We start from the raw sequence: 27,433 nt of genomic DNA on the forward strand, positions 1-27,433 counted from the left end.
TGAATATTTGTTTTACAGTCATCCAGGCTTCCTTTGTGCTTCCTGACCTAAAGGGAAATATTGAAACATCAATTATTAGAAGTACTTCTTCTCTTGAATTCCCTCCTCCCGGCAACACATAGTGTGTATTGTCTTAAAATTAAACACCCGTTCAAAATATTTTCCTGAACAGTGGGACTTGCTTCTAATTAATATGGCCATGTATTGACCTGCTACATTTTATTTAAACTCTCTCTGATTAATCCTTCCATAGCATTGTATATATTGCGACTGGACCCTCTAAGAATGTGCAGTATCCAATCTCAGATTTATTTCCATAAGGATTATTTACCAGTGTTGGGATTTTAATTTCATTCGTCTACTAACTAGATGGGGAAAGACAAATGGCTAAACCAAACAAGTAAACAAATCAGAACCCAGGAGATACAATCTGCTTGGTTCTTTGCATGGCTGCAGTGCTAAAGAGTTATGTAAGGACAAATCACTCCCTTAGGAATGACTCTTTGCTATACATCCCTGCTTGAAAAAGTGGAAGACAGCCCCTTGTGTTATATATTGTACTGTCATTCACGTTAAGGTCCTCCTCCTTAATGGCTTCTTCCGATAATATATATCATAACAACTACTGTGTACCTGGGTATGAAGACACATATACATATTTTATGAGGTTAGGTCACACTCTTATGCCACTTTTAACAGCCATCAGAGGGGTAAGCTACAGTTCCCATGAGTCATTGGGGGAAGCCATGGCCCTTAAAGTAGTGTAAGAGTGATTTAAATATAGGCCCTGCCCATTATGTGAAGATGCCTTGATTTGGATAGCAGCTTAGCATCTTCCACTCCAACCGTCAGTGGCTTCCCAGTGTCCCAGGTAGACATCTCAGATACCTTAGATATCCATTTAACTGGGTTTAAACCTGGGACCTTCTCCATGCAGTGTCTACTGCTCTCAGCCCACTGAATCATGGCTTTTGTTTCTGTGTATATGGAAGCAGATACAAGAATCAGAATCTACTCAGCTACATTTGTCAAATAATACATTCTGAATGTGTTATAGACACCCATCACCAAGAGAGCAAAAAGGAGATTGTATGGATTTTTACATAGGCTTTTTTCTTTTTTGTTGCTGTAACGATTTAATTTTTGACTTCTTTATAGCATTTTTAACCTGTGTCTAGATCCACCCTAGATCAGAGATGAACAATGTGTGGCTCATGGATTGCATGTCACCCTCAGCCTCCCTGTGTGCAGCACTGTATGCCCATTACTACCAGAGGTAGTAAGAGTGCCTCTTACTACTAGTTCAGTATATCTCATAGGTGGGGATAGAATGCATATACTAGGGTTAAGATGTGCACAAAAACTTTATTGTCACTTTCCAACAAGAACAGAACAAGAAATTCTTCCCTTCCCCCAGCTATAACTAAGTCCAATGCCACCTAGTGCCTGAAATAACTACTAACGTTATCCACACAGCCCATTAGCCCCATATTGCGGATGGGAGGGGAGGGGGTGCTCGCTGAGACGGAAAGAATAGTGCCTTGCCTAAGAACACCTAGTGAGATTGTGGCTGGGATATTTGAACCAAATATGTCATAGCCACTACTGATCTACATCCGCACTCCCTTATAACATTCTTCACACTGAAAACTTCCCTAATAACTGAACCATAGCCATTTAGCTTGGGGTTCTGCTCTGCAGAGCACATACCATAATGATTAATCCAGTCCTGACCTTAATGCTCAAGTCATGTGGTTAATTTTGCCTTCTGTTGCTGTGCGAGGTCTACTGAAACAAATGAAAAAAATGCCCAAGGGCATCTTGTTGTTGTTTTTGTTTATTTTGTTTATTTCCCTTGCTGCCCCTTATGCCTTTTAATCATCCGAGCTGCAATTTCATTTATGTAAAAAAATGAAAGGATGGGGAATAATGCAGGTAGCTTTTCCATAAATGTAAATACTGTTCTCATTGCTGTAGGATGTTGTGGATGAGGCAGCTGGCTTAGAAGGATTACATGAATAGATGGGAAGCAGTTCTGAGGGTATGACTTGTGGAAGACAGCTATCACAGCCAGCACATTTTTTCATCTGGATCGCGCCAGAGTGCAGTTCCAGCACCTCTCAGGTGGGTGCCATTGTGGGCCGGTGCTCTCCCACCTGCTTCTTGCATTTACATACTTCTGAGTATCCCAGAACAAGCATTTAAAGTCAAAGTACAGTGGTACCTCGGGTTACATACACTTCAGGCTACATCTGCTTCAGGTTACAGACTCCAATAACCCAGAAATAGTGCTTCAGGTTAAGAACTTTGCTTCAGGATGAGAACAGAAATTGTGCTCTGGCGGCAGGAGGCCCCATTAGCTAAAGTGGTGCTTCAGGTTAAGAACAGTTTCAGGTTAAGTACGGACCTCTGGAACGAATTAAGTACTTAACCTGAGGTACTACTGTAGAAGCTGGCCAGAGTGTGCAAGTCTACACTTGTTTTTAGATCTACGACTCCACCTAGCTCCCAGCCATGATTGGTCAAGCTATGGGGTGAGGCCAATTCATATTTCCTATTCTTCAGTCTGTCTCCTGTGTAGCAGTGGTGGACGTTAAGCTTTCTAGCTGGGCTTCTACTGTGCGTGTGCATGTACACACACACACAGACACACGTTTGCATGAGGGCCCTTCCAAGCTGCCCTAGCCATCCGCCCGAGAATAAGAGAATGAGGGACGTGGGGGCGCATGTATTTGACCTGCGCCAGAACCAGGGGCTACCCCCAAACCATCTAAGGAATCAGCTTGCTATAGTTTAAACACTATTATGGGTGGTGAACGTGGCTGTTGTCAAACCGACATCTGTTCAGGGCTGCTCCGAGTGGCCCTTTGACTTACTGTAACAACTTCATGGTGAGTTCTGGCACCTATTTTTCTTGGAAGAAAGCTCTGTCATCCATCTTGCAAATCTCCCTGGGCTTTCCTCTGTGTTCCCAGGTTGTGCACTTACTACCCTTTACTCTGCCTTCAGTGCGCTCCCACTGCCGACTTGAATCTGTGTGCACACGACCACTGGCTGCAATGCAGCACTATCTTGTAGTTTCTTAAGAAAGATGGCTGTTTGTTGGGCTTTCCCTCCAACCAGCTTCAATCGGAAAGGAAAACTTAAGCCACATTCACTTTGCAACTAAGGTGAGGCGTTTACATCTAAGGCGGCCATTGCTCATGCGCAGATGACAGCTTCATGAACAGGAGTCTGGGGAGACGGGTGTTGCAGGGGCAGGGAAACTAAACAGGTAAGGTGCATCGGTGTGTACAGCAACACAAAGATGAGATTCGAAACACGGCTGGGGGAGGGAATGACCTCATTGTGTTTTAAGCCACTAGTTGTGTACATAGCCATAGAGAGGATGCTGAATTAGATGAATCATTGCTCTGACCCAGCATGGCAGTCTTTTGTTTCTGTATTCCAGCTGGAACTGCATGATTGCTGCCTTGAAAGAGAAAGAGAAATATGCCTGTATTGCATAGCAATGCTGCAGCCATCTTGACTGCCGCATCCAGGCCAAGTAAAAAAAAAAAGGGGTTATGACTAGCAGGCACAGCTGGTTTTTCTTTTGCATCCTGCTTTGATCAGTCTCACAAAGTAGCAACAGTTTCCAGGGAACTCAGACATGGTTTGCTTCTTTTTAAAATGATGCCTATATCCACTCCACTGACCTCTTTAATTTGATGTCAACAGAGGGACTCTCAGTGCTTGTGAAAGGCACTGATTGATTCATATAAGCATGTAGACACAATGGATCTGCTAGTCCACACACACACACACACACACACACACACACACACACACACACACACATCCCTGCAGCCCCAAACAGAAGAAGCAGTAGGATTCCTGGCAGATGATAGTCCAAGCTCTTCTAGATAGTATCTATTGACACAGATTTCATTATCATTCCTTTACTGAACTGATAGTTAAATTTACTATGGTTTCACCTATATGTTTGAGGGATACTCTACTTTTCAAGCCAGAGATAGCCAACATGGTGCCCTTCACTCACTATAAATCTTTTTTATCTAGACTGAGCCTTGGAAATCTAACCGTATACACTTCTTTTCAGAGGGTTTTTTTTAAAAAAAACAACAACCTCATGCTGCAGAGAGACAACAATTCTGTCTCCAGCATCATCAGATAATTTGTTGTCAGGATGATTGCCATCAAAATCAGGGCAGGTGCAGACATGTGTCATTCCCAGCTTCCCAGCTGTCATCTTTCCCCCTTAGTCCAATTAAACAAAAGCAAAAGAAGAGGTACTTTATCAAATCTGGCGTTGCTTTGGGATAGGAATCGTTGGCTTTTGTAGGCATGTATTTATTTAGGGATTCAAAAGCAGTCAACAACAGAAATCCTCTTCGAATATTTGGAATATGTGAAACAAAAAAAATGCCTTTTCCAGGCAAAATATTCATGACAAACCCCCACAATTTGTGAAGAACACATGGCAAATTGCAGGGTAATCATTATACCCATAGCTAGGGCTCCAGATAGGAGGAAGGGAGAAATGACTGTGAGAAGTGAGGTACAATTCAGATGTTTGTGAAGAAAAGAACAATAAGGTTTAGTGGATTGAACATTAACCAGGGAAATCAGTGACTCCTGCTCAGCCATAAAGCTTGCAAGATAGACCTTGCATTAGGGGCTTATTAGACTAGACTTGGGAGCCCTGGTCTCTGATCTCAGCTGCCCTCTGTAATGAATCCTCAGGGCCACGGGTTGGCACATCTTCCTGACTAGACAGCAAAATGTTCTCCGATTCTGGATTAACTCTGCTCACCCAGATTGTTGGTTGGCTTACCTCCCTAGGGTGTTCCGATGAACCTCAAACACATTGGACCCTCAGCCAGTTCCTTACAAAGTCAACCACGGGTGCCAGGCCTGCTGCCAAAGGGCATGGCATGGGCACTGCTTATTTGGCATGTGCCTTGAGCTTCCCTTATACAGGGGGTGAAGGAGGTTTTGCTTCCTGGGGACGCAGGTTGAATCAGTTGCTGGCAGCCACTGGAAAACAAAATATAGAGTCCCTCCCCAATTCCTTACAAACTGCAATGCTGGTTTCTCTGTTACATAAGCAGATATGGAGGGGTCAGCCTATATCTGGGGCATGTCAGTTTCACATGTGTTGATTCCAAAGTGTGTTCCATCCAGTTTCTGCATCACTCTATTTTTTTTTTTAAAAGGGCATGAAAATTTGCGTTATTTTTGTTTGTATGTGGTTTTTAAAAAAATGCCTTTTCAAGCTATGTTACCATAAAATACGCAATTTTTACTCATTTTAATAAAAACCAGGATTTCTATATGCATTTTGGTTCACTTTTTGAGTCAAGAACTATATTGCAAAAATTTGGAGCAATGCAAGAACTAATAACGATAACGATAACGATATCTTTATTGTAATTGTCCCATGCGGAACAATGAAATTGAAAAACTACATAAAACTACCACAAAACTACATAAAACTACTGCAAAACTACATAAAACATTTAAAAACCCCTAAAAACTCTAAAACCCCATTTTAAATACACTATTCTATAGAGACCCCTTATGCTTCGTTTAGAACCAGAATTGCATTTGCATAGAAAATGTTTCTAAGGCGGCTAGTCCTGGCCTTTATAACCCTATACCTTCTTCCAGAAGGCAGAAGCTGAAAGAGATCATTTCCGGAGTGCGTACTATCCTGTGCTATCTCTGCCGCTTTCTTATGGCACCTGGCAGCATAGATTTGATCTAAGGTGGGAAGAGCGCACCCAATTATTCTTAATAATTGCTTTCCAATCTGCACATCAGTTTAGAATGTTTGGATCAGGTGGGTTTGTGCAATAATGCAGCCCAAAAGAAATCTTCTATCATTAAAAACAACAGCCATGAAATTTATCCAGAAAAATCTACTCGAATCATCCACCTGTTCAGCGATATCAGTAACTGTGTTTATGGCGAACAAAGTAAACTAACCCTTTTTTAAAAAAGGTGCATATTCCATCTGCAACCGATGACTGCCCAGTGCGCATTTGAAGTCCTCGTATGTAAAAACTCAATTTGGGATTTCCTAAAAAGACTAATACAGCCTGAGCAGTTTAATCCTTGTTTGGTTTATCTGTGTTTCTGAGCCTCTGAATGATTTAACTAGTAACCCATATTTTAGCACGCCTGGATTACTGACCTATTAACCTAAAGATGTTGTTAATCTGATTTCAATTAATGATTTGAATGCCAGCTTGCTTAGGCCATAGTAATTTTGAAAAACAATTTTCTAAGATTGATTTTTAAAACTAATATACTTAAGCCCTGTTCTTATTGGGTAGTTGGTTGTGCCATATTCAGACATTCATTTATTTCTTTTAAAAAAATATTTATATTTTTCAGTGTTACATTTTGGGAAGCACACAGAGCCACCTCATCCCCAACTCCTTTAGGTCTTATATGGTTTGGTGTGTTGTGTCTATGCAGATTTGGTCCTGGCAGATCTGTAGGGAATTCCTCATGTTACATAGTTCCATTCGCTATTCCTCAGAGGACTCTGAGGATAGGCGCCTGTAAAATGTGGGATCAGAAAGTTGACTCTCGGTTTCCCATATGTAGCCTGACTTGATCATGGAGATGACAGCTCCCCCCCCCCTTTGTCAGTGTTTTTAATTATGATGTCAGGATTGTTTCTGAAGCTGAGGCTAACATCACATTCTACATGGCTGAGATTATAAATGACGCTGTTTGCTAATCACCGTATTTTTCTGTGTATAAGACGGAAAAATACGGTATTGAGAGCCAGTGTGGTGTAGTGGTTAAGAGCGGTAGACTCGTAATCTGGTGAACCGGGTTCGCATCTCCGCTCCTCCACATGCAGCTGCTGGGTGACCTTGGGCCAGTCACACTTCTTTGAAGTCTCTCAGCCCCACTCACCTCACAGAGTGTTTGTTGTGGGGGAGGAAGGGAAAGGAGATTGTTGGCCGCTTTGAGACTCCTTAGGGTAGTGATGAAGTGGGATATCAAATCCAAACTTTTCTTCTTCTTCTTAAAAAATTAGTAAAAAAATGGGGGCCGACTTGTACACAGACATCTGGGGGAAATTTTAAAATAATTAAGCATATGTCCGGGATTTTGGCTTGGGCAAGCTGAAGCGGTCCCTCCTGCTGCTGTCTCTCCCCCCCCCCCCCCCGGGTTACATGCTGGTGACTGGCTCACCTCCTGAAGCCCATGCTGGTTTGGCCAGCGGATTGAGATCAGCCGCCACTGCCGCCACTACTTCTGCCACTGCCTCAGATACCTCTCATTGCCCTTCTTTCCTTCCCCCCCTCTTCCCCTCTCAAGCTCCCACCCTGCCCCCAGCTCAATTTGCTTGACGGCATGGCCCAACCAGAGCGGCCGCAGCTCTTCCTTGGCATCCTGCTTGGGAGCCTGCTTCCCCGCAGCAGCAGCAGCAGCAGCAGCAGCAGCCACTGAGGGGGAGCGTGTGGTGCCCCAGTCGCTGCCTTTGCTTCTGCAAACTTCTTCTGCTGCCTTTGCTTCTGCACCACAGTGCACTGCATGCACCTCATGCTGGAAACTTTGAGGGCGATCGCCCCAAAAAAGATCAACAACTTGCCGCCGCCATCATCCAGATTTTCACTTCTATTTTAGGGTTTCATTTCCTTAATTTTGGGTTCAAAAAAATAGGGGTCATGTTATGTACTGAGTTGAATAGGATCCAAACTGCAGCAGTCTGATTGGTCCTAGAACAATAGGATCCAAAAGGCAGCAGTCTGATTGGTCCTAGAACAATGCAGCAGTATGATTGGTTGGCAGGAACCACCCAATCATGCTCCAGATAGAAGTAAATCCACAACCTGATTGGCTTACAGTAGAATTCCGGAATTAGCCAATCATGTGCAGCCCATTGTGTAAATAATGTATATAAAGCAGATACTTTGAGGGGACATTCATTCATTCCTCCTCACCACTATGAGCTGAATAAAGAGCATGAAATCACTTTGCGACTGAGTATATTTCAGGTCATCTTATACATGGGGGAGTCTTATACATGGAAAAATGTGGTACTTTGACTTGGGCACAGCTGCAGAAGCACTCTGTGTGTAAAATAAAAAATAGCATTCAGTGTTTTGACTATCTGGAGTGGCCCATGCAAAATTCTGCTTTCTCTTGCACGGAGAAGATGTTCTCTGCGTGTCACTGCACTGTCCAAAATGGTGTGCTGGGAAGGTGCACTCAGGGCCAGCCCAAGACATTTTGCTGCCTGTGGCAAAGGACAAGTCAGGAATCCCATTTCCCATTTCATGTACAAAAACTGAGCAGGCTGGCAAAATGTTTTACTTCAATACAGGTGATGAGATGATGTGTTCCACCACATGTAAAGGCAGCAGGTGGGCTTAGCGGGTAGGACCTGTGGCACAAACAGCTCTGTCCTACACCATCTGGCTCCTGTTCTCTATCCCCTGACCTCTGTATTCTGGGGCAGCTGCCTCGCCTTGCCTAATGGGAGGACTGGCCATGTATTCATCCGTTAGTGAATATGTACTCAAGAAGACAGCTTATTTTATTTTATTTTATTAGATTTCTTACACACCCTTTACCGCAAGGTCCCAAGGCAGGTTAGAATAATAAAATATACTACGCCTCCCCTTACCCCACCTGAGCAACTGTTGCACTAATGAAACAGCCATATTAAAGGCTAAGTTTATGTTATATAATGTGTTATTAATAACTGAAGTGAGAACAGGAGAAGGACTGCCAAAACTCTGAGAATTGGACTCAAAAATTTCTATCTCTGAGGAGGATTGGAATACCATGTTGGACAGAATTTCCCCACAAAGCAAGCTTGGCTTAATTTAAGGAAATCTCTACAACTCTCAGAGTGTATATTTCCCAACGTGTATATTAGGCAAAATTGCAATGAGGACTTTTTAAAAACTGCAAGCTGATTTGGAAATGTGTGGAACTGAACTTAAGACTGGTAGAAGGAGAAACTGAGAGAAATTGAAATTGGCATATTTATCCATCCCCACCTGGGAGTAAGCCCCATTGAATTCTGGGTAGACATGGCTAGGATTGTTCTGTTCGTCAATAGGAGTAGAAAATGGATATAGCCATACATATAGTTGTCTGATGGAGCCATATGGACAGCATGTGGAAACAGCCATGCTAGGAAAAGACCTCTAGGCAAAGTGGAGAACTGTTTCAAAATATCTGAACCAGATGGAAAGCCAGAATTTGAAGCTAAAAATAAACTAAATTGGTTAGACCTAAATCCTAATCCCCTCCCTTAAAAGATATGGGTACCTCAGATGACCCACAGATTGTAGATAGGGTTTATATAGGCTCAGCTAGACAGACATATTGCCACCCACAACCTTCATGGTCATCTTGATGCCTAGTGTAGAATCTCTGGAGTGAGGAAAGCAGGTGAGAGAGAACAATCTGTTTGCAGACAAGATGTGGAAAGTGATCACAGCAGAGCACAATAGCAGAGGAACCTCTGCCTTGGGGTTAGCGATGGGGGAGAAATTCGAATCAGTTTGCATTTAAAGGCAAACCTGCCTGATTTCCACTTTCCTAAATGATGCATGAACTGAAACACAGCCATCCCTCAGATTTCTCCGTTCTCTGAATTTTGCAGTGCCATTCTCCAGACGTGTAACATGTATGAAAATGGCTAAAATGTCCATAAAATGCACATATTAGTAAAAAAAAAAAAAAAAGGATGCAGAAATGCATTATTTTTGAGGGAAATGCTTTGCAAAAAAATATATATGTATATTTGTCAAAATTGCATACAAACATGAGTCTATTAGGAGAAATTTACTTAGTGATGTATTTATATTGTAAACCACCCTGTGATCCTCAGATGAAGGATGGTATAGAAATTTAATCCAAAAAACCCCCAATAGCAATCTGGACTTTCCTCTCTGGACTATGTTTGCATTACTTAAAGTGACTTTGCTAACACCTCTGTAGCAAAAAGAGGCCCGCCACTTAACTGAAACCTCACTGCTTCCAAGCGTGGTGTGCTGAGACCTACTGCTGTGTTAGCCGCCCATTTTGTGATATGTCCTAATATTTTTTGAGCTGCTGGTTAAAGCTGGAAGAAGAAAAGCACACTTTGAAATGGAGGCTGATACCTACGAAATCTGTTTTAGGAACATAGGAAACTGTGTCCTAACAAGTCAGACCACTAATAATAATAATAATTTATTTACCCCGCCCATCTGGCTGGGCTTCCCTAGCCACTCTGGGCGGCTTCCAAAAAATATTAAAATACAGTAATACATCAAACATTAAAAGCTTCCCTAAACAGGGCTGCCTTCAGATGTCTTCTAAAAGTCTGGTAGTTGTTGTTCTCTTTGACATCTGGTGGGAGGGCGTTCCACAGGGAGGGCGCCACTACTGAGAAGGCCCTCTGCCTGGTTCCCTGTAACTTGGCCTCTCGCAGTGAGGGAACCGCCAGAAGGCCCTCGATGCTGGACCTCAGTGTCCGGGTAGAACGATGGGGGTGGAGACGTTCCTTCAGGTATGCTGGACCAAGGCCGTTTAGAGCTTTAAAGGTCGGCACAAACACTTTGAATTGTGCTCAGAAACGTACTGGGAGCCAGTGTAGGTCTTTCAAGACCAGTTTTATATGGTCTCGGCGGCCGCTCCCAGTCACCAGTCTGGCTACCGCGTTCTGGGTTAGTTGTAGTTTCCGGGTCACCTTCAAAGGTAGCCCCACGTAGAGCGCATTGCAGTAGTCCAAGCGGGAGATAACCAGAGCATGCACCACTCTGGTGAGGCAGTCCGCAGGCAGATAGGGTCTCAGCCTGCATACCAGATGGAGCTGATAAACAACTGCCCTGGACACAGATTTAACCTGTGCCTCCATGGACAGCTGTGAATCCAAAATGACTCCCAGGCTGCGCACCTGGTCCTTCAGGGGCACAGTTACCCCATTCAGGACCAGGGAATCCTCCACATCTGCCCGCCTCCTGTCCCCCCAAAACAGGACTTCTGTCTTGTTGGGATTCAATCTCAGCTAGCTCAGTATTGGCTGCAACTCCCTGTGGTTTCAGACTGGAGTCTTCCCTTACCTAGAATAGCTAGGGATTGAACCTGAGGTCTCTAGGGAGCAACACAGATACTCTGCCACTAAGCTAGGGCCCTTCTCTTCCCTAATGTGCCTTTTCTTCCCTGAACAGCTTTAGAACAAATGGGTCCACACATGCTAACTCTCTGCCTCTTCTCTGTTGGTTTCCCATCTGTTTCTGCCAAGAAATCCTGGACAAGCTGAAGAGGTGAGAGCTGTGAGCTGCCTCGGGAGAACAGGTGGCTTTCCCCCCTTTGTGTTATCTGCCATCTGGGCAGGTTCACTCAAAAGATTTGCCTCTGCTGGAGATGTGTGTGGGTCTCCTTCATGTGGTTTGTTTCTCATGGAGCAAAGGCAAAAATCGGCACGACTGCTCCGTTCCACAAACACCTCCACTTTCTACCCAAACGCCCAGCTTTCATCTGCTCTGTCTGGGCTGCGACTTTGATGTAGAGTTAAAGCAGCTCTGAAACAATATCTGGAGCACTTGTAGAAAGGCATCCAAGGGTGAAAACACACTGCAGGAACAAGAGCTCAGCGTCGCAGTTCGTGGAAGCTTCTAAAAAAGAATCTCCATGTTGTGTGCCTTCCTGTAGTAAGTGGGTAGACCGGTTAGGATAGAGATGATGGTTTAGATTAAGGTGGGGCGGGGGGCATGCAACTACTTCTACATGCCCCAGGGAGCGTCATAAGCAGTTTGCAATTTGGCATTACTGAGGTGTGTGTGTCTGCTGCTTAAGGAAAGAATGTCAAAATTCTGCAGGGCATGCCAGAGACTGTGGTGTGTGCACCTAGAGTAGTCCTTTGAATAGTGGCCAGTGTGTAATTGTATCAGAAAAGCAAATGGGATCGGGGCCAAACTGTTATAATGGCTTTCAGCTCATGGTGTTTGTGGTTTTCCTAGAGCATAATCGTTACTAGAAATTGGAGTGTGTATGAAATATTCATGCACACACTTGGAAGTGAGTTGAACGAGGAGACCCTGGCTCTTCCAGCATGCGCATCCTGCTAGCTTTCTCTTGTCTGTTCCTTGAAATCAGGGAGTCTAGTTTTGCTTCCCTAAACTAGAACTGAAATGAAGGGTATGTACACATGAGCGGTTTCAAACATAGAGGTCGTATCCCCCTCACCATGTTTTACATTGCATTTGTACTTTCATTTGTACTTGCTGTACACACTACAGAGAAAGCAGGGTCATCTTCACCCAATGTGCATTACCTGATTTGGTTCCCCGCACCTGCACTCCCCACCCTAACTCCTGTTCAAGGAAGTTTTCATCCGCACACGTGCAATGGCTATTCAAATTGTACACACCTCAGCTTAACCATGGCCTGCATTTCTCAAATTGGATGGAAGCTGGTTTGAGGAGGAACACATCAAAGAGGAGTGCTTATTGAGAAACTACAGGATACCTATGGATTGTAGCTAACATCTGTAAGACTTGTTCAACAGAATCCCTGTTCTGGACCTTGTGTATGAACTTTCCACCCCAATAATGAGTTACAAAACTTTACTGCAGAACCATCTAAAATCTAGTTACTTTTTGTTTTGTTCCTGTAACTTACTATAACACATTGCACTCAAGCAATGTTCAGTCTTTTATGCAGTTCAGTAAACTTTCCTCTCTCTGATCCCAGAGAGAGATCCTAAGCTTGTTTATCATTGCAGAACCTCTCTGCTGCTGCTGCTGCTGCTGCTGCTGCTGCTGCTGCTGCTGCTACTACTTGTCTCTGACTTCTCAAGTTTCATCTCCTGCTGTGAGAGCTTAGCTCTGATTTCCAGCAATGAGTCATCAGGTAGCTTAACTCACTAAAATTAAAAAACATCAGCCCTCCGCTTTCACCCGCAATGGAACCTATCGCTTAAGGTAAGCTTCTGTTTGCAGCATTACAAATACAAGGCATTCAAACACAGCATTTTATGTACATTAAACTTAAAACTTTAACAGCATCATGTTTGCTTGGATTCAAATACCAGCGGTCAAAGGGTCTCGTGTCCTAGACCTCAAGCGACAGTGTCCAAATCTATTTTGTCCGTAAAGTGCCTTGCAATGTTGCTGAGGGTGTCAGATCAATGCTTATTTGGCCAGATTACAAAAGGCCTTTCACCAATCAGGAAAGTTCTACTGGATGGCAACTTTCAGACAGAATGGTGGAAGAACTTTAAGCATTTGTGTGTGTGTGTGTGTGTGTGTGAGAGAGAGAGAGAGAGAGAGAGAGAGAGAGAGAGAGAGAGAGACACTGGGGTAGTAGTTTAAAAAGGCCTTAGTAAGAGTCCCATACTTTATAGGTGTTCTTGTAAAGCCAATGAATGGGAAGGGCAGAGGGAGGCAAGAGCTCAGTAAAAGTTAAAAGGAAGTACAGTGGTACCTCAGGTTACATACACTTCAGGTTACAGACTCCGCTAACCCAGAAATAGTACCTCGGGTTAAGAACATTGCTTCAGGATGAGAACAGAAATCGTGCTCCAGTGGCATAGTGGCAGCAGGAGGCCCCATTAGCTAAAGTGGTGCTTCAGGTTAAGAACAGTTTCAGGTTAAGAACAGACCTCCGGAACGAATTAAGTTCTTAACCAGAGGTACCACTGTAACACCCACAGAGAAAGTTCCCTGCTCAAGACCACTGAAGCCTAACAGAGGAGCTTTTGAAACTCAAGTATCAAATTCTTTGATATTGAGCACCAAATATGATAAAGCTGTAGCCTTAGGAATAATTAGGCCTGTTGTTTTCAAAGTGGAAGAGGAATGTGTTAATGTGTGATTTGCTTGGCACTTAAATGCTGTAAGTAGAGGACTGCAATATGGGGATAATAATGCATTAGTTGCGTGTGAAGTGCTTTTGAACACTCAGAAACACTAAATAAATGCTAAATATTTCACACTGTTGTTCTTGCTAGCTTGAGCTTGGGCTGCCAACTTCTCAGCAGCTTACTTTAGCTGTGCCTCTAAAAGGTAAAGGTAAAGGTACCCCTGCCCGTACGGGGCAGTCGTGTCGGACTCTGGGGTTGCGCGCCCATCTCGCTTAAGAGGCTGGGGGCCAGCGCTGTCCGAAGACACTTCCGGGTCACGTGGCCAGCGTGACAAGCTGCATCTGGCGAGCCAGTGCAGCATATGGAAACTCCGTTTACATTCCCGCTAGTAAGCGGTCCCTATTTATCTACTTGCACCCGGGGGTGCTTTCGAACTGCTAGGTTGGCAGGCGCTGGGACCGAGCAACGGGAGCGCACCCTGCCAAGGGGATTCGAACCGCTGACCTGACAATTGGCAAGTCCTAGGCGCTGAGGTTTTACCCACAGCGCCACCCGCGTCCCCTAGCTGTGCCTCTACCAGCAAACAAACCTGTGAGCAACCAGATGTTGTTGGATTATGGTCACATCCGTACCATATATTTAAAGTGTATTTATCTGTCTATTGCATTTATAGCCCACCTTTTCCTCCAAGGCACTTGAGGTGAAGCACATGGGTCCCCCCTCCCCATTTAATGCTCAAAACACCCCAGTGAGGTCGGTGAGGCTGAGAGGCAGTGGCTGGCCTTACGTCACCCAGTGAGCTTCATGGCTGAGTGGGGATTTGAACCCTGGCCTCCCAGGTCCTAACCTGACACTCTAACCATCATACCACACGGTGTAACACTTTAACAGAGAACCCTGGAAACTGGTAAACTGTGTTGTTTAAACATTTTGATGTTTGCCACCCTGGGCTCCTTTGGGAGGAAGAGCAAGATATGAATTTCAAATAGATGTAAGAAATAAATCGGGCTGACTTACACTGTATATAAGAGCTTCTGCCTTTGCATGCCTCCTCAGGATTACTGCGTATGTTCCTCAAGGCTCCTCAAGACAACCACTTTTGTGGCGATCACACAAGGTCCCCGGACGTTTAACGGTCTATTGATCCCTGTGCCACCACTGTGCTCGCTTCCCCGCTGCCACCAACCAGTTACTCTCTGGTAAAACACTGAGTCCAGTCAGTTGTTAAAAATGAACAAAAAAAAACAAGTTTATTTTACAAACATTAACAAGTTTATGGTTTCTTGGATAACATTCCTGTCAGTAGCTTAACTTTAGTTTCTTTACCGGCTAATAATAATAATAATAATAATAATTTATTATTTATACCCCGCCCATCTGGCTGGGCTTCCCCAGCCACTCTGGGTGGCTTCCAAAAGAATATTAAAATACTGTGATACATCAAACATTAAAAGCTTCCCTAAACAGGGCTGCCTTCAGATGTCTTCTAAAAGTCTGGTAGTTGTTGTTCTCTTTGACATCTGGTGGGAGGGCATTCCACAGGGAGGGCGCCACTACCGAGAAGGCCCTCTGCCTGGTTCCCTGTACCTTCCTAATACCTTCTGACTGATTATCTCAACTGTTTGACTGACCCCTCTTAACAAATTCTCTCCCTCTCTCACACCAGACTAGCCCAACCCACAGACTTATCTTCCCTCTCTTGTCTAACTCCAGACTGTCTTCTCAACCACTCTAACTCCTCTCTGTGCTTAAACCTTATACACAGTTAACTCTGCCCCTTGGGTTCCCATTGGTTAGTCATTTTACAATTAGTTAACTCTTTCCCTATGAACCCAGTATGATATCACACACATAGGAGGGCAAACGCCACACTCCCCTATGCAGTGGTTGCATCTGCACAGCTCAGTTGGTGCTGATAACGCCAAGGTGGCAGGTTCGATCCCCGTATGGGCCAGCTGTATATTCCTGCCTTGCAGGGGGTTGGCTAGATGATCCTCAGGGTACCTTCCAACTCAAAAATTCTATGATTCTAACATCACCATCCTCATAAGACTGAGCTGAAAAGCCCCTGAAACGCAGCCAGCTTCCTAATGCTGCCCCCAATCATTTGTAGTAGTCTCTGTTTCCTGCAGTGATAATCCATTCGATAAAAAGTGTCTCTGGTTCACAAAGGAGATGTTGATCAGTATCAGCAATGGATCCCGCTAAAGAACATAGATTGAAATGTATGTTATACAGTGGTGCTTTCCTTAAAGAATGAGGATTAAGAGTTTTCCCACTGTAAAGAAATCAGATATAGGGAGATGGATCTCATTAATTAAGTGATACAGAAATTACCCAGTGCATCAAAGCAGTCCATGTAAAAATATGGGCTGAGATCCAATGAGCAGCTTTCAGAGGTGCCTAAAGACTTTTCAGTTCTTTCCTTTGATCAGCAAATTCTCCCATTGCCATATCACAAAAGTACTTTTGAAAGTTCCCTGTGTTTTCAAAAGGGGTTCCATGGCATGGGGAAGGAGATCAATAAAAAGCAGCCTTGTAAAGAGATTATGTTTTAATCAAACTCCACTTGCAGCATTTGCTTGCAAGTTTGTCTAGAGCCGCAGGATGCAAATACCACTACTGATATCTTGCTATCCTTTCCATCCTTTCTTTTAATAAAACAAACAAAAACAAACCACATTTATTCAAAAGTTACAACACAGCTTTCTCCACTGCCATAATACCACAGAATGATCGCTCCAATCCTCAATCCTGCATCACTGTCGTGTTGGCTCGCCAAATACCCTCAATAGGAACCCAGCTACCGATCTGGTTTACTAGACAGGAGCAGGCCAGCAGTAAATCACACTGTGCAAGTTGGAGTTAACACTTTATTAGCAAAAGCACGATATGCAAAGGAGTCTCAAGCCTAATGAGCACAGCAACGCATCTCCGGTAGGTCTTTCCCCCATGAAGCAGTTGCTGAGACTGAAGGTCCCTAGCTCTCCAGAGCTAGCTAAGTCCCCTCCTCTCCAGGGTTCTTTCCTAAGCAATCAGAGACTACATCTGTGTGTCGCAAATCTCTCCTCCACCCTTTTAATGCCTCTTCTGGTTTTAGCAGACAAGGGGGCAGGGGAACTTCTCGCAGCAGGAGGGGGAGACATCCATGACTCTTCACCAGTTTGACTCATCTCTACCTCTTGGCCTCTCTCCTCCCTCCTCTCTTGCTTCAGCTTCTGCCACTGATTCTGGACTTCTCTCTGCCACAGACTCTCCCAGCTCACTAAGCCCAGTTGCCTCCTCAGCTTCCAACACCTCCTCTTCCTGGTCTTCTCCCTCTGACTGTTGTCCCACCACCACTCCCTGGAAACTAAGCCTTCTTTCATTGGTGATTCCCAGCTGGTTCCTGCTAGCATTCCTCTGCATCCAACCAGCCCATGACAGTTCGCTACATCCTGGTGTTTATTTTATTAATGAATCATCCTGCCTTTTCCCTTTGGTCTCTTTGACTTATTCTAAATAAACACTTTCTTAGATTTGCCTTTAGGGTTGAGAAGTACATGCTATGGCAGGTTCAGGTCTTTTCAGCATGGCTTATCCCAGCAGTGGGAATCATCCTGTACAAAGCAGAAGGCAGCGTTTCCAAACACACCCACTCCAGCACTCAGGTGGGGAGGAACACTGCCTTTCCCCCTTAAAAAGCAGGGAAGGAGCTTTGTCTCTGATCTCAGTGTTGTGGTGTTTGGTGCTCAGATTGGAGATCTGGAAATGCTGGTGCGTGTGTGTGCCTCTGCATGCATGTTTTTGAATGTCCATGTCTGCTGAGTGTATGTGGGTGTGGTTTAATGTGCAGTGTGTGTAAATGCCCACATATATTGGCCATACCCACTGCTTAGGTACCATCAATGCGTCCCCCAAACTGAAAAAGATTAGTCAGCCCTGATTTATGCATTGTTCCAGATATGCTGGGAACCTGAGATGAGGGTCTTATGTATATTACCTCTTATGACGCATAAAGAGGAAATACAGCTCTGCGCACCATGCATTGCTTTGTTGCTCAGTTATTTCTGAAGCGAGTTTCTCCCATGATGCTAACAATTGGGGGCTGTAAAGAATGAAGAAGTAGTTCAGGGCAGCCTTGTATGTTGTATTACTGCCCACCGAATGGAGAGCTTGATTTATACTTGAATGCTTCACAGCCACAGGGAGGGGAGACATTTCTTTATGCGCTAAGTCTAAGAGAACCACATTTTCTACAACAAAGCGGGCTATAATGAAACTGTATAAGAATGCAGGAATACAGCAAACACTCATTAAGCATTTTAATATATTCAGCGCTTCTCCTGGGTCTGATATACCTGTGCCATTGTTGAATACAAGTCCCATTTTTCCTCCTTTGGGGGAATTTTAGCTACAAATGATTCCTCAGACATGGAACATGATGTTCATGTTATTGGCAGTGTGATAAACATACAAATGACTTGATCTCGTGGTCCCAGCTCACGTGAAAGTCTGCTCAGATATATTCTGAGAAGGCACGAGTTTGTTGCAATCACCAGATGGGCAATAACTGTGCATTTATTTCACACACGCACATATTGTTCAGAAAAGCCTTGCAGTTATTGCTCACCATGGGCGCAGTCCAACACAATTAAGTCTCACTGATTCTGCTATTCCATTCAAGTAAACAGAGCTCAAAGGTGCAAGCATTTTATTTTGCTTTTTAAACTCAGGATGTGAGCAGCTGGGCTCTGTGTACTTCACGGATTCCCATAGCAGCTAAATGCAACTGAAGACTCAGCTACATTAGTAAAGAAAAGCCGTTTTATCTGCGACACCAGATGGCGCTGTGGAGTTCCATCTTTCGCCAATGTGATTACCCATTTAGAGGTTTACAACGCGTTTTCCTGAAACTCGTTTTTTGATGTGTCTAGATCCAGCTTTAGTCACCTGTTCAAAAGAGGCCACACCTAGAGCTTGATCAGGCATGCAGATTCCAGGTTAACTTCATATGGGATGGAGGGGGAAATGGAGATGAGCTCTGCCCCATATTCATCCTTGCTGGCTGCCATCCATCAGTCAGACTGTGTGAAACAGGGAGCCTTCTGTGCTCATGAAAGCATGATTTAGAATGGGCACAGGATGGTGCAGTGGGGAAGTTGCACTGCTCACCTGATCTGCCTCCAGCCAAGTCACTGTCATGCTCCTGGGCTGCCCTGGATGGGAGGAAAGGAGGAGCAGAGCGCAAAGAGTCTTGGTTTTTTTAAAAAAACAAATACTTTGTGTGGCCGCGTCTAATCTTGCCCCGCTCTAAAATTTTTTTTTTGGTGTGTGCTTTTATTTAAAGAATAATATAAAAATCAGGATTAAGGGGTTTTCTCAGGACAGTGGAGGGCTTGTATGCTGTGTCCCATTGCTGAAGTGGTGGTGGCACTTGCCCTCTTCTGACAGGACATGCCCTATGGTGGGGTAGGGGGCAAAAAATGGGTTGGGGGGGGAGTAAGAAATGTCCCTATTTTCATCTAAGGAATGTTTGGAGGTATACAATTAGAAGAAGAGTTTGGATTTGATATCCCGCTTTATCACTACCTGAAGGAGTCTCAAAGCGGCTAACATTCTCCTTTCCCTTCCTCCCCCACAACAAACACTCTGTGAGGTGAGTGGGGCTGAGAGACTTCAAAGAAGTGTGACTAGCCCAAGGTCACCCAGCAGCTGCATGTGGAGGAGCAGAGACGTGAACCCAGTTCACCAGATTACGAGTCCACTGCTCTTAACCACTACACCACACTTAGACATGTTGCTTTAAACAGCCAAGAAGGTCAAAGGCCAATGCATACATGTGATTGGTCTCCTTTCTCCAAAGAGTCTGATCTTGGGGGAAAGCCAGAGCGCAGTGGCAGAGCATCTACTTTGCGCACAGAAGGTCCAAGGTTGCATCTGCGGCATCTCCAGGCAGGGGCGTCGCAAGGGGTGTGTGGGTGTCGTGGTCCGCCCCGGGTGTCATGCCTGGGTGTGTGACAAAATCCCCCCGGTGGATCTGCGTGGTGGTGCTCGCACCCCTGGCGGGTGGATTTCCACAATTGGCGCGATCCCCAACGTGAAAATCCGCCCCCTGATCACGCAAATACGCCCGACAATCATCCTGGCACTCCCAGTGGGCAGTGCTCGCACTCCCGGGTGGCGGCGCTGACACAGTTTTATGTGATCACTGGTTGGATTTGAGCAATTTGTGGGCGCATGTGTTTTGCGGCCAACCTTCCCTTTAAAAAGCTCAACAACTTTGGGGTAAAGGTAAAGGGACCCCTGACCATTAGGTCCAGTCGTGACCTACTCTGGGGTTGCGGCACTCATCTCACTTTATTGGCCGAGGGAGCCGGTGTACAGCTTCCGGGTCATGTGGCCAGCATGACTAAGCCGCTTCTGGCAAACCAGAGCAGCGCACAGAAACGCCATTTACCTTCCCGCTGGAGTGGTACCTATTTATCTACTTGCACTTTGGTGTGCTTTCGAACTGCTAGGTTGGCAGGAGCAGGGACCGAGCAATGGGAGCTCACCCCGTCGCAGGGATTCAAACCACCGACCATCTGATCGGCAATTTAACCGACAGCGTCACCCACGTCCCTAACTTTGGGGTACTGTCCCTTAAAAAGTTTAACAACTCCAGGCAATGTTCCCAAAAATTGCAATCTGGGGGGTGCCAAAAATTTTTTCCCCCAGATACCACCTGACCTTGCTATGCCTCTGTCTCCAGTCACTGACAATACTGAGCTAGAGGAATTGACTCAGCATAAGGTGCCTTCCTATGTCCTCCAGGCCAACAACCTGTAAAGTATCCATTGAAGGTTGACCAGATGGTACCACAGTCTCCTCCATCTCTGATCCGTTCCGCTGAGCAATTTTCTCTGGGGTGCATCGGAATTTTCTGAATCTGATCTCACTGAGCAATATACATCTGGGAAATGAGTATTTGAAAGAGAGAAATAAAAAAGAGGGGGAAACCTGCCAAGCTCTTAATATCCATCTGGCGTTTCTATTCAGCTTGGCTTGTCATCGGCCATCATGTTGTCTGTTGTCTTTCTACTGTGCTTTAGGGAAGACCCATTTCTGGCAACACTTGTAACATGTGCTTTTGTCTGCAGAGACAAATGATGTGATATAAGCTGCTTTTTAACAGATGCTCCAGAAGAAGCGTACAATAAAATAATAAAAAACAACAACAGCTACAATGTCATCAGGAGTCAGGAAAAAACAACAACTAAATTCTGCATCGAAGGCCCATCAGGACACTGAAAAGAAAAGAAAAGATGTTCCCAAACCACAATAGGCAATCTGATGGACCGCAGTGCTAGATGAGTAGAAGTGCCAGATGAGTTTTTAACAGTGCAATGCTGGACACATGTAAATTACTGAGAAGTTATTCCTACTGATAACTTCCGCTGGCTTCTGAAAAGCAGAAAAGGGAAAAGGCTTAGGCACTGGGAAGTCCAAAGCCTGGGTGCCACAACTGAGAATGCTTTGTCTAGAGATGAGGTAGAAATTTGATTCAGTTCGCAATTAAAGGCAGTCTTGGCTAATTCATATTTGTTCAAAACAAACACAGCCAGCTTTTGAAATTCACACTTCTCGGAATTGTATAATGCAGTTCTCCAGCAGAGTAATGCATACCCTCCAACACAACAAAACACAGCCCAAATCCAGGTCACAATCTTCTGGGTCCAAAATCCTGTGCGAGTCACTAGCCCTAGTCATACTGTAGGTAAAACTGTACATGCAAAGGAACCATTGGGAGCTTTGGTGTGTGCAGTCTGCATTCAGCACCATTTAAATTTGGTGTTAAACGCTGCCTCCTCCCAAGGTCAGAACCACTCAAGAGCTTCCAAGTCTATGCTTGTATCTTTCCCAAGACAGAGACTGGCTTGTGATTCGAAGGAAGGAAGGAAGGAAGGTCTCAGCATTTCCTGTTGTGACCATTAGCATTTAGCAAGGCAATTTTGATCCCACCCCTTTCTGCACCACTTTTTAATAAGTCTCTCCAGGACATATACTAATTCGAGAACTGATGGATCAGCTGTAAAACTTGATTCATCAGATAAATAGTCAAATTCCCAGTAGTGCTGTTCTGGGACTTTGAAATGTGTTTCTCAATGCAAATTAGCAGAGCTGTGCTTGCTATAACTTCCTGATTTTGACCGTCATCTCTTGCAATCCATTAATTGTCAGGTGTGGACTCATTGTTTTACTCTCCCCAGTTCTGCAGGATGCCTACCGGGCAAGGAACCGTGGCTCAGAGGTAGAGGATTTGTTCTTTGTGTGCAGAAGGTCCTGAGTTCAATTGATGGCATCTCCAGGTAGAGCTGGGAATGTGCTCTGTCGGAAACAGTGAATAGCTGCTGGCAGACATTGTAGTCAGCATTGATCTAGATGGGCCAATGGTCTGATGCAGCATAAGGCAGCCCCCTATGTTTCTGTGTGTTGGGTTTTGAAGCGGGAAGAAGCCTAGAAAAGTGCAGGTGTTTTCCTCCCTATGTAAATTATATTTTCCAGATTCTCCTCTTCTAGCTCCTTCCTCAAAAGAGAGAAAAAGCCTCCCCACCCCAGCAGAACTGAAATGCTTTTAACAGTAAGACTGCACGCCCATCATGCATTTTAAGCACATATAAACCACACGAATCCTGGGAATTGTAGTTTGCTAAGGGTGCTGGGAATTGTAGCTCCGCTAGTGGCAAATTATAAGTCCCAGGATTCTTTGGGGGAAATCATGTGCTTTAAATATGTGGTGCCTACACAGCCCTAGGGCATTGGCATGGCTATGTCCTTACAGGACTCAGGTCCATTAAAAATAATTTTGCATATACTTGTACAGATGGGGCAACTTTCAGCCCTGTACAGTGGGAGGAAAGATAAGTTTAAAAAGGAGTAACAAAGCAGGCGATCTAGGGCCCATACAAAGGAGCCACAGTTTGCCCCACACCCCACCACACACCCCGGATATCTCCTAACAATGCCCCTGGAGTATTGTAACAAGCAAAAGTTTATCAGATAAAACTTTCCTCAGCCATCACTGATGTAGGAAAGGTAGAGCTGATGATTTTTTTTGTTCATTAGTTGCTTTAACCTTTACCTTTATACCCTGGCTTTTGACACTTGAGGTATATTTTTTGGCACCCTCCTTATTTCTGTGATTGTAAGTTGTTTTGAACTGTTTTTAACATTAGGTTTTACTTCTTGTAACCCGCCACGAAGCCTTATGGTGAAGGGTGGTGTCAGGGAACTGCCATCGGAGCGGGAGGCGGAGAGGAGGCTCCAAGACGATGGTGGAGAGGGTCCAAGTAGGAGGAGAGATAGCCCATCCGCTGGGGAAGGAAATCAGCTTAACACCAGTGGAGAAGGGGGGCAGATGGAGGAATCGGGGAGGTGGCTCCAGGACTCTTCGCAGGAGACCAGCGGAGAGGGCACGAGTACTCCGTTGCCCACACCCACCTTGCGCAGAAAACTTCCACGCAGGCAAAGGGGGAGGAGACTGGGCGTCAAACAGCTTTTATGCTGGAAGAGGTTTAAGAGACGCCCACTGACGGATTCTGCCAGCGATTGAGGCAGCCACGGAACTTGAGGCTGTCCAGACAGAAAGGGTTCAACCAAGCAACCTAGCCAGGAGTAATGGCAACTTACGCACGAGCAACCCCTAGAACCATTACAGGTGGTCTAATAAATCGTCGTAGTCATCATCATCATCATCTCATCATCATCCAGGAGCTGTGCTGGTGAGGAAAGCACAAAGAGGTGCCACATCCACAATCTTCTTAACTAAGAGGAAACACTGTGTCTGAATATCTATTCTATTTTCTGAAGCATGCATTGAATTATGCAAATATAACCCTTTGCTTCTAACTGAGGAATTAAAGTGCTTTTTAAAAAGAGAGAGTTCTTTGTTTAAAAGAAAATGCAAAAGATAGCTGCAATTACACACACACAAGTTTGGGTCTCCTCAAACCCCATGAGATTCACTTCCAAGGAGGCCTAGATTGTGGAATCAAGCTGTATGTAAATAGGCTTCAGAAATGGGACACACAGTTTCTCCCCAGCACACGGGTGAAAGCTTTCCCCCTTCTTGTTTGCTTTCCAGCCATAAACAGTGCTGTTTCTTCAAATTAACTGTGCCTTATTAGTTTGCTAGAGCTAATCAATGCTGATTTGATGCAGCTGTGAGATGCATCTTCTTCAGTAATGGGGATCGGACCTGACGGCAGGCGGACAGAGGCAGAGGGTGGGTTACCTGGTTGCTGCGGAGGGAAAACATCATCAGATGCCAGCCTTGCTTATGACTTTTATCCTGAAGTTCTACAAAAGTATTCAAAGTAGCTTACAGAACAAAACCAGACACATACAGCAAAACAGAATAAAAACAGAACTAGCACAGATCACTAAATAACTCGGAATGCTAAAACCAGACAGCTAAAGATTGAAAAAAAAGAGATAGCAATCAAAACTCAAGGCCAGCAGTGGAAGATGAAAACATAGGTCAGTCTGGAACTGAAAGGACTTCAATAATTGTTGGGCAGTAGGGGTACAGGTGGTCTCCACCAGCATGGAATTCTGTTAGGTACCAGAACACCTCACCTGTCCTGAATTAATATTAAAGTTCAGTTTGCTACAGCAGCAAGGTGGTGAAGAAAGGAATCAGGAACAGGAGAAGAAATAGGCAACCAGTTTGCCAGCTATCCAAGATCAGATCAGGCTCAAGACATTTTGTTGTCATAGGAACTCATAAGAAGCTGTCTTATACTGAGTCAGAAAATTGGTCCATCTAGCTCAGTATTGTCTACCCTGACTGGCAGAAGCTCTCCAAGACTTCAAGCAGGAGTCTCTCCCACCCCAACCTGGAGATGCTGGGGATTGAACCTGACACCTTCTGCTTGCAATGTGGATGCTCTCTTGGGACTAGATTGTTGTAATATGCAGTTACTGACTCAGACTTGGATACATGAAAGGGTTAATCTGAGCCCTGAGCTCAAGTTACCAGAGTGGGTGTGGCTTAACAGGCTCTGCCACACCCCTTTCCTCTTTCTCTTTGTGAAACAAGCAAGAAGGAGCCATGCAGCCAATGGCTCAGAGTGGCAAGAAAAAACAAGTGAACGGAATCTCTCCAAAATGGATATTTTAAAGCCTACATCTTTGCTAACCCAAAGATTGCATGATCCTTTCCTTTAAGTCTTTTTCATCTTTGTTTTCTGTGAATGGAGAGTTGTTTCCTGTTACTTCTGGAAACTCTGTGAGTAAAATTTTCACTCATTTGCAGATCTACGGTAAGTGTCTGTGATTTATTCTAGCCTAAGTATTTTTGTTAGGAATGTTTGTTTAAAGGTGGATGAGGGCATATGCACATCTAACCAAGTTTTAATGTTCTTAGAAGAATCATCATTGGGCTTAACTCTGCTATGAGAGAGTATAAGATTTCTCTTCCAAACCTCTCTCTCCAATAAATAAAGTGAGAAAATCATAATCGAGGGCAATATAGCATTTGCTGCCCTCCACCACTCCAGTTACAAGTACAAAAGCCAACCAGGTTTACTGTAACCCAGTGACAGTGCAGCATGTTCCTCTGTACCTGAGGGCAGTACACTAACTTAGAGGGCAGAAGGCTGGCCATACGACACCCACGCATTTCTGTCTTCCAGCACCCTGCTGCTGATTGCTCCCCACTTAACCTAGCTGCTGCTCTCCCTACCCTACCACTGCCTTACAGGTGGCTGCCTCACACTGTCCAATGGTAGGGCTGGCCCTACCCCAGATGAAAAACCAGCAAGCTCTGACATATCCTCCTCTCCCACAAGATGCCATGATGGCCACCAACATGGATGGCTGTGAAAGAGGATTAAACAAATTCAACTGAATACAAGCAGAATCCTTTCTATGGGGGATTTGGGATGCACTAATTCCCCTTGCAGCCAGTTTCTACCCATTCCCCAGCCACCTGTACATAAAATTGTGCATATACTCAGGTGATCCTATTTTCCAACTGACTAGCTGTTCAATGTGCATATAACAAGTAGCCTGAGCACAAATCAGTACATCAAAATCCTAATCCTTATCTGCTCTCATTTTATATTAATGTACTGATGGAAGCTATTCTTGAACTGAGTTATTGTACCCACCCTGGAATCGCTTGCAATGCAGCGAGGAGTAGGGGGAGCTAAAATATTTTTCTCTCTCTCTCTGTGACACACACACACACTTTCCTTCCCCTTCATATACAATTATGCTTATGTGAGAAGTAAACAGCAATTACAATATACATATGGGTACAAGATGCAAACAGTATTCCAGTGTTGTGTGGGTTTGTACAAGGTATATGTCACTATGTCTTGCTTAGTGACCCGTTGATGTCCAGGCAGAAGCAGAGAAGTTCCTCAAGGTGTTCCAAACCAGCTCCTTTCAAATGGGCTTTCATTGTAGACTTCAGCAAATATGTGTAACTGTCTATATCATCTTCCCTGGCTCTGGAAATAAAACAAACTCCCAGGGGTGTTAGACGAGTGAATGAGGCAAGGATCTTACTTATTTGAAAAAGCAAAATGAGGCTAGCATTGGGCTTTCCAACTCCTTCTGAAGCAAGAACTTTGTCCTGATCATGCCTATTCAGATGTAAGGTCACATCCAGACTACTGTAAAACACATGGCACCCCCCTTAAGAAACCTGGGAGTTGTAGTTTTGTGAGGGTGCTGGGAATTGTATCTCTGTGAGATACAATAGAACTACAGTTCCCGGGATTCTTTGATGGGAAATAATGTTATTTAAACATATGGCATGGATATGACCCAAGTTCTATTGGATTCATTAGGGCTTACTCCCAGGTAAACAGAGTTAGGATTCATTAGGGCTGAGCAACCATTCCGCTATAAAGCTGGTACGCTCTATTTTCATTAAAGAGCACAAAAATGGTGTGTAATAAATCAAACTAATTGTAGGATTTGGTTAAAGGCAAAAATGAAGTTAATTCAATTTGGACAAATTTGTTAGTTTCTTCATTAAGGTCACGTGGAAATTTAAAACTCTAATGTCGCTGACTATAAAATGATGGGGTGGTGCAACCGATGGTTTTGAATTGAACGGCTGCTTCTCCTCTGCTCCCAAACTGTGTCAACAGAGATGGTCCATAAAAGCAATTAATCCTCTGCTCTACTTACAAGTGAATTAAATTCCGTGACTATCAGAAGAGTCTGCTGATGCGATGCTTTTGCCGAGGGAGCAAGCAGAGTGGGCATGTGGCAATTCTCCAATGCTTGCCAAAATAGCTCATTTACTTTATGCACCAGTTAGTAAGCTGGTAGGAAGAACCAATCGATACCTGTGGCACATTCCATAAACCAGAAAATATTTCAGGCTTGTCACGTTGGATAGAGAAAGCAGTGCAAAACTGCACAGTGAACGTCAGGAAGCAGAATTCCCCTCTAAACCTTGACAGATTGTGTCATTGGGAACTTGCACATTCTTCTCACAATACAAAAAGCATCTGAACAAATGAGGGGGGGGGGTGTTTAGCCCATATACTTTACCCTCCAAAATTAGCATGAAACTCTATACTGCTTGTGGGGTAATGTCTTAAGCAAACTCTTCAG

The 27,433-nt window shown here is 44.5% G+C and overlaps 1 long non-coding RNA gene across 1 annotated transcript; it reads left to right on the top strand.

Moving 5' to 3' along the window:
* Positions 1-12,777: 12,777 nt before the first annotated feature.
* Positions 12,778-24,416, top strand: LOC310676026. Its single transcript, XR_014510366.1, has 4 exons — positions 12,778-12,953; positions 22,066-22,164; positions 23,032-23,073; positions 23,514-24,416. It is a non-coding gene; the product is annotated as an uncharacterized lncRNA (long non-coding RNA).
* The last annotated feature ends 3,017 nt before the right edge of the window (positions 24,417-27,433 follow it).

The sequence above is a fragment of the Podarcis tiliguerta genome (genome assembly GCF_965153285.1).
Source record: "Podarcis tiliguerta genome assembly, chromosome: 4".
In the NCBI taxonomy this organism is placed as follows: Eukaryota; Metazoa; Chordata; class Lepidosauria; order Squamata; family Lacertidae; genus Podarcis; species Podarcis tiliguerta.